General features: G+C 44.9%; 1 pseudogene; it reads right to left on the bottom strand.

The window, feature by feature from the left end:
- Nucleotides 1–524: 524 nt before the first annotated feature.
- LOC150002120 (COMM domain-containing protein 6 pseudogene) lies at nucleotides 525–820 on the bottom strand (annotated as a pseudogene).
- Nucleotides 821–7,652: the final 6,832 nt, after the last annotated feature.

Raw genomic sequence — 7,652 nt, 5'->3', positions numbered from 1 at the left:
TCTTAGAAGAAGAAATGAGGACACAAACAAGTACAGAGGGGAGACAATGTGAAGATAAAGGAAGGAGACCCATCTATCAGCTAAGGAGAGGCCTTAAAGAAACCAGCTCTGCCAACACCTTGATCTCAGTCCTCTGGGGTCCAGAACTGTGAGAAAATAAATTTCTGTCACGTAGCCACCCAGTCTGTGGGACTTAGTTATGGCAGCCCTAGCAGATTAATTTACCCCAGCCTGTAAGAACCCCTGTGGCACCCTGGCCAGTGTGGCTCAGTTAGCTGGAGCATTGTCCTGTAGACCAAGAGGTTGCTGGTTGGATTCCCGGTCGGGGCGCACAGGGGAGGCAACTGATTGATCTTTCTCTTTCCTTTTTTTTTTTTTTGCACTCATCACCTTTTATCTAATTCCTGTTTGTCTAACTTTTTATTGTTTAAAAAAGGGAAAAACAAAAGTGCAATTTTATTTCAATAAATATCATCTTTCAATGAATATCATGCAGTTATATTGCAGAAAGTGGAGTCCCTGATTTAGAATGATGGCTGCAATTTATCAACTAAGTAATCAGTTTTCACAGTTTCAATAGTTGTAGCAATTTCCTTGAACTGTCCATAGAAATTCTGAAACTGTAGAATTATCATTTCAAAAGACTTGACCTTTACTTGGCCCAAATGATCTGCCACTTTTAGCATCACTGCCACATAAGGATACTTGAATGATTTGCAACTGGCTGAGCTCACAGCCATACCCAGTTTCCACTGACAATCTACAAGCTGGTGGTCACCGTGGCCTTAGCATCCAGGAGCACCTCACTAGACCCCTCCATGGCAAGTGTTCGGGGCTCGCTCAGACCACCGACCTCAGATGGACTGATCTTTTCCTTTCTCACATCAATGTTTCTCTCTCTCTCTCTCCCTCTCTCTTCATCCCCCCTTTCTAAAAAAAAAAAAAAAAAAAATCAATGAACATGTCCTTGAATGAGAATTTAAAAAATAAATAAATAAAATATAATTTTTTTAAAAAAAAAGAACTCCTGTGCTTAGACAGCTTGATTAACTCAGGGACTCAATGCTTTCTCAAGGACCCAAGTGGCTTTCAACCTCCTGCTGTGCCGCCCTCTGCCTGATCCTCAGCTCACAGCGTGGTTGTAAGTTGGCTCTTAAAGTCCCAGGCATCACACTCAGACAGGACAACATTCCTTGGAAGAAAAGAGGGACTGTTTCATGCCATGTGTCTCCTTTTCAGAAAAACAAAGCCTTTTCCAAGCAGCATCCCCAACAGAGTCCCCTCACATTTCATTGGCCAGAATGCCATCACATGCCCAATCCCAAAGCAAGTACTGGCAAAGGGACTGGGAACCCCATCATTGGCTTAGACTAATTAGGGTTCATTCCTGAGTTGGAGAGAGGGTGGATGGTTACCCGAACAAAATCAGAGTTCTGTCGGCAAGGCAGAAGGGGAAATGGCCTTTGGGGAGGCAGCCAACAGCGTCTGCTATGACATGCTCTGCAGGAAGTACAAGCAGGCTTCTGTGATAAAGACTGATGGAGGTGGGGCAAAGGCACCAGTGTTAGGGAGGACAGGGAAGGCCATCTGCAAGCCCAGGAGAGAGGCCTCCGAGGAAACCACCCCTGCCGGCACCTTGATCTTGAACTTCAGTCTCCAGAACTATGAGAATAAATTTCTGCTGTTTAAGCCACGAAGTCTGTGATAGTTTGTTATGGTAGCTCTAGCAAGCACATACAGTGATGGACCATGGAATCTAAGTGGATAAAATGGACATAAGGACATGAACAGAGTGTGGATTGTGACACTGGAGGGGTATTCTGTTGAGGCTAAAGAATCAACAGAGTGGAATGTCCCAAGTAAGTGAGCTGGAAAAGTAGGAAGTGAAGATCAGAGTGAAGGGTTGTTGGATGATCAGTGTGTCAGCTCCTCCCTCACCATGGTCTCCGTGGTGGTTGACCCGGTTCCAGAGGCACAGGCGGACTCAGCAACAGCTCACAGAAGAGGAGCACTCTTTCTCCCAATGCATTTTAAGAACAAAGCAATCACCCTGGCTGGTGTGGCTCAGTGAATTGAGTGCCAGCCTGTGAATTGAAAGATCGTCACCGGCTGGATTCCCAGTCAGGGCACATGCCTGGGTTGTGGGGCAGGTCCCTGGTTGGGGCCATGAAAGGAGCAACCTACTGATCTTTCTCTCCCCTCACATCAATGTTTCTCTCCCTCCCTTTCTCTCTCCCTTACCCTCTCTCTAAAAATAAATAAAAATAAAATATCTTTTTTAAAAGAAAGAGCAAAGCAATCTTTCCCAGAAGGCCTGCAGCTGTCTTTCCTCAGATCTCAGAGGTCAGAAATCATATCACATTTTCAATCTTGCACAAATCTCGAGCACAGGCAAAAGATGACGAGGATTGGTTTAGTGCAGCTCTTATCTGTGTGAGGGAAACAAAATCAGAGTTATTCTAGCAAGAAGAAAGGAAGACTATGTGCTCAGTACTTTCAGCTACCAATCGTGGCAGCTGTCATAGTCTGATGATTTGAGGAGATGGAGGTTCTGAAGAAGGAGGGAGAAGTAGTTTGGGAGAGATCCGAAAGTTACCTGACCTACCTCCAGACTTTATGGTATATGAAGTATTGAACATCTTCTCTCATTCCTCCCTCTGTCCCTCTCTCCAGTCATATGGAAGTACCAGGATTTCATCTAACATGTTGTCCTGTGCTCTCCCTGAGCACATCATTGTCTTCCCTCTTGCCTTTTAATTGTGCTTCTTCTTCTTCTCTACTTACCTCTTCCCCCACCCCAAATCCTGCCCTAGCCTGGCTCACTTAGATATTCTTAGGTCTCAGCTAAAGGGTCACTTCCTCCAGGAAGTCCTCCCCAATTTCTTCACTTGGCATAGCATCCTGCACATGTAGCAGGTATGATCCGTTCAACAGCAATAAGGATGGTAAATATATTACTTTCTAAAAGCTGTCTTTGGCATTAATTTGAACCACCTCAAGCTCACCCACTTGGATTGAAGTCTGATATCAATTGTTCCGGGGATGAGGTCCATGCCCTTGGATCATCACCCAACCCTGGAGTATTTAGAAGGGATCCCCCAGACACAGTCATTCAGCAGGAAGAAGCCCTGGTTGGCTCTGCTGTTTCTACTCTGTGAGCCAGAGCTGCTGCTTCGGGCCCTGCTCCCGACCCCCTTTCTGATATTACCATCCCACCGGGTCCCTCAGCTTCCTTGCCCAGCTCCCTACTCAAAGCTTGAGCTTCTCCACCGCCCCCCAGGTCCCTATTCCTCTATCGACCGAGCTCTTCCCCACCCTTGGACTCTCCTGGGGTCCGGCTGCTGCCCCTTTCCAACCCCCTGGATAGTTCTTTCTTAGACAATAAAATCTAATCTCAGTGATAGGAGATTTACAAATGATTATCACCTTCTGGAGGTAAAAATTTCCCAGGAATCTAAGAGGCCTGTTTATCATACAGGGAGGGGAAAATGTCTTTCATTCCTTCCTCAGGCATCCAGAACTACAAAAACAAACACAGTTGAGTCTCTATTGTAATCTACACATCTACATGTATGATGCTATATGTATCATGCATTTGTATCTCATTCTAACTAAAAAAAGAAAGAAAAAAAAAAAAAAAGAAGAGGAAGGGAGGTTCGCCTGCACTGTAATTATGTAGTCTCAGTCTCCCTAACAGTCTTAGAAATATCTTGAGGACAGATCCCCCCATTACAGATCTTGTATCCCCAAGATGGGTGCGTAAAAAATGCTGGATGAATGAATGAATGGCCTGTGGAAGTCAGAACTCTTAGTACAATATGTAGTTACTGGCCATGTTACAAGGCTTAAATACCAAGGCCTCTGTTTGGTGTTCTCTTTTACCAACAGAGAGCTCCTGATTTTCTGAGCGTGATAGCAGTTTTTCCTCCCAGACCGGGACAAGTTTGTTTGTATAATGCAGAGTGTTTGTACTGGAATCGTCTATCATATTTGGCCAGTTCTTTGCCAGCTTGTGAAGATTAGTACCCTAGTCAATCAGTAGACTTGACTTCCCTGATTCTAGGCAGTTATTAGTCAAAGTGTTAATAATTTAGCAAACACAGACTTATTTGAGAAAATTTTCACCCAGAGAAAACATTGGAAGACCATCTGTGTGAAAGAGCAGGGTGTTTATTTCCTTTTTTGTTTAAGTGTGTGTGTGGCGGTGTGTGTGTGTGTGTGTGTGTGTGTGTGTGTATGTTAAGTTCTGTTTTGAGTTTGCTCCATAAAAACCTTGGCTTCAGGGGTTAATAAAACTGACCAAATTAAATGTTTCCACCTGTGCTGAAAATGAACAACGAACGTTATTAGCACAACTGACCACTGCAAGTAGGGTCATTCCATTTCGGAAGACAGGCCACCAAAGGAGGGCTCCCTGGCACAATCTTCTTGGCTCTTCTGACTCAGGATCTCCTTCCCCTCCCTGGAAACAAAGGAAGGCCTCAAAACACACTCAGTTATCTCAATAGCAGACACATTGTTATCCTCGGTGAGAGAAATTTAATTCCAGTGATCTGTGTGTGGGAGCTCAAGGGACGCCAATCAAAACCCAGAAGGGTTTGAGGGGAAAATATCTAATAACCAGCAAATACTTATTTCTCCAAAACAAGTCATACCAAACACATGGGTTCTTTTTTTCTCCTTCCTGACTTAATTACTGATCTGAGGGATGGCTGGAATGCTGTGGGAAGCAATCAAACCTTGTACTATAATCAAAAATATTCTCCTGTCAATGCTGACACAGCCATGCTCAGGTTTGATGTGAGGTTGTCCCACCTGGGTGCCTGAAAGGAGAAGGGAGCACCCATGGGGGCTGGGAGGAGTGGCCTTCCCACAGAAGGGGCTATGTGAGAAATCAGTTCATGAGAACACTGTGTATCTGTCCCAGACAGAATTCAATGGGGAGGGAAGCCCTGGTTGGCTAGCTCAGTTGGTTAGAGCATCATCCTGATATCTAAGGCTGCAGGTTTGATCTCCGGTCAGGACACATACAAGAGGCAATCAATGAATGCATAAATAAGTGAAACAACAAATTAATGTCTCTCTCTTTCTCTCTCTCTCTCTCTCCCCCTCCCTCCCCCTTCCCTTCTCTCTCTCTCAAATCAAAATTTTTTGAATTTTTTTAATATGCTTTAGTGATTGTGCTGTTACAGTTGTCCCAATTTCTCCTCCCTTTGTTCCCCTCCACCCAGTGAACCCCCTCCCTCCAGTGGTCCTCCCCTCTTTAGTCCATGCTCATTGATTGTGCGTATAGTTCTTCTCAACATCTTCCTGTCTACTCCACTCCCTCCTACTATGCTTCTTAATTCCTGTACCAACTCCCTCCCTTTCCCCCCTTCCCCCTCCATGCTGACCTTCCCCCATAACGTTCCCCATACCTATAATTCTTTTCCCACTCTCATTGCCTACTTAGTTTTCCTTTGTTTCGGCTCCCTAGCTTCTGTTGTTGGTTGTTGTGATACAGTTTCCATTTAATGTTCATAGTTTTGATCCTCCTTCTCCTAAACAAGTCCGTTTAACATTTCATATAACAGTGGTTTGGATCTGATGAACTCCTTCAGTTTTACTTTGTCCCGGAAGCACTTTCTCTGCCCTTCTATTCTGAATGACAGCTTTGCTGGATAGAGTAATCGTGGCTGTAGGTTTTTGATTTTCATTACTTTGAATATTTCTTGCCAGTTCCTTCTTGCCTGCAGAGTTTCTTCTGAGAAATCAGCTGATAGTCTTGCTGGGACCCCTTTGTATGTAATTCTCTTCTTCTCTCTTGCTGCTTTTAAGATTCTCTCTTTATCCTTAATTTTTGACAATTTGATTATAATGTGTCTTGGTGTGGTTCTCCCTGGGTCCAGTTTTTTTTGGGACGCTCCGTGCCTCCCGGACCTGTAAGTCTATTTCCCTCCCCAGGTTAGGGAAGTTCTGCTTCATTATTTTTTCACATAATTTTTCAGTTTCTAGTTCTTCTTCACCTTCTGGCAGCCCTATGATTTGGATGTTGGCCTGTTTATAGCTGTCCCATAGGTTTCTGAGCCTCTCCTCATTTTCCTCACTTTTCATTTCGTCTTTCTGCACTGGTTAATTGTTTGTTCCTTTCCTATGTTCCGATTTGTTGATTTGATCCCTGGTTTTCTTTCCCTCACCACTTGTTTCATATGTGTTTTTGTTCATTTCAGCAGGACTAGCGTTCATTCCTTCCCTGTCTTGTTTAAGATCTGCTGTCAGATCTGTAAGCATTCGTATAACCAAAGCTCTGAACCGTGCCTCAGAAAGATTTCCTATCTGCTGATCAATTAAATTAGATATTTGCTGGCTGGTTAGTTGCATCACTGGGATCTTTATCATGATCCGTGCCATTCTGACAGTTTTGTGTTTATCTTTGCTTCCTGGGAGGGGCTGTCACACCTCCTATGCTATAGGCGGCAGAGCCCCGTGTAATCCTCACAACTGTGTGACCCTTCTCACCATGCTGTAGCGTTTTCTGCAGGGGTGGGGGTCCAAGATGGATTCCTGCCATTCACTCTCCACTGAGAGACTGGGAGCCTCCTCCTCCTCTGTCCCCACCCCCTTCAGGCCTCACAGTCCAAGGCAATGGGGTCTGCCTTCCCCAGCATTGGAATCACAAGCTGATGGGTTTGGTCTGCAGCTGAGGATGCCCCCCAGGCGCTTCTTGCCTCTTTTTAAATACGGGTGTCTGTGCTTACCGTGGTCCTGCCACCACCTCCAGCATAGCTTGACCTCTCCACCCCGGCTTTGCCCCTCCTATCCATCCGAACGAGCACCACTTGTTTATAACTTCATGCGTAGGACTTCCATGTAGCTTTATTTTCTGGAACTTCTGGTTATTTCTGGTTTTGCGGTAGTTGTATTCTTTCTTAGTTTGGAGGGAGACGGAGCGTGTCAGTCTAGGTCTCCATCTTGGCCAGAAGTCTACTCAAATCAATTTTTAAAAGTTGTGAAAACACATAAAAGAGTCCAACGGGGAGGGAATAAAGCAGAAAGGGGAAATGGAAAGTGGATGGGAACAAATGTGGTGGACTGATGCCTCTGTGCTGCAGAAATTCTCAGGGCTTCCTTACATGGCAAGGGAAGCAGGGAGGAAAATTCTTTATAATAACCTGGGCCATGCCACCTGAGCTAGAACTCAGGGAGGAAAATTCTTTATAATAACCTGGGCCATGTCACCTGAGCTAGAACTCTAGAAAGGGAAATGAAAGCGGAGGTGAGGAACTCCATCTAATCACTGATTAAACATCGTTATTGAGCTCTTGGCTAGATATGTCAGAGACTCTGCTGGGCACCAGGAATATTGTAAGTGAGATCTGGTTTTCACCCTCACGGAGCTTCTGGTGCTGTGAAAAAGGTGCGCACCAATCCATTAAGGCAACAAAGACAATCATGACCTTTGATATTCCACAATATTCTAGTCTCCTGGCACTGGCCGGGGCCTTGCCTCAGCCACCAAAGACAGATTCAGCTCCAACACATGAGGATGCTCCCTTTCCTCCCTCAACACCCCAGAAAAGCAAATGGTTGCAAATGAACAAACTTAAGTTCATTTTGGGGGAAGAAGGTGTCAGTGATTTATTTAAATAATGCTGCCGGTGACTGGCTGTACA

This window comes from Furipterus horrens, unplaced genomic scaffold, assembly GCF_987537825.1.
Source record: "Furipterus horrens unplaced genomic scaffold, mFurHor1.1.pri manual_scaffold_9, whole genome shotgun sequence".
In the NCBI taxonomy this organism is placed as follows: Eukaryota; Metazoa; Chordata; class Mammalia; order Chiroptera; family Furipteridae; genus Furipterus; species Furipterus horrens.
The sequence above is the reverse complement of the archived record's forward strand: the minus strand, read 5'-3'. Positions and strand labels throughout refer to the sequence as shown.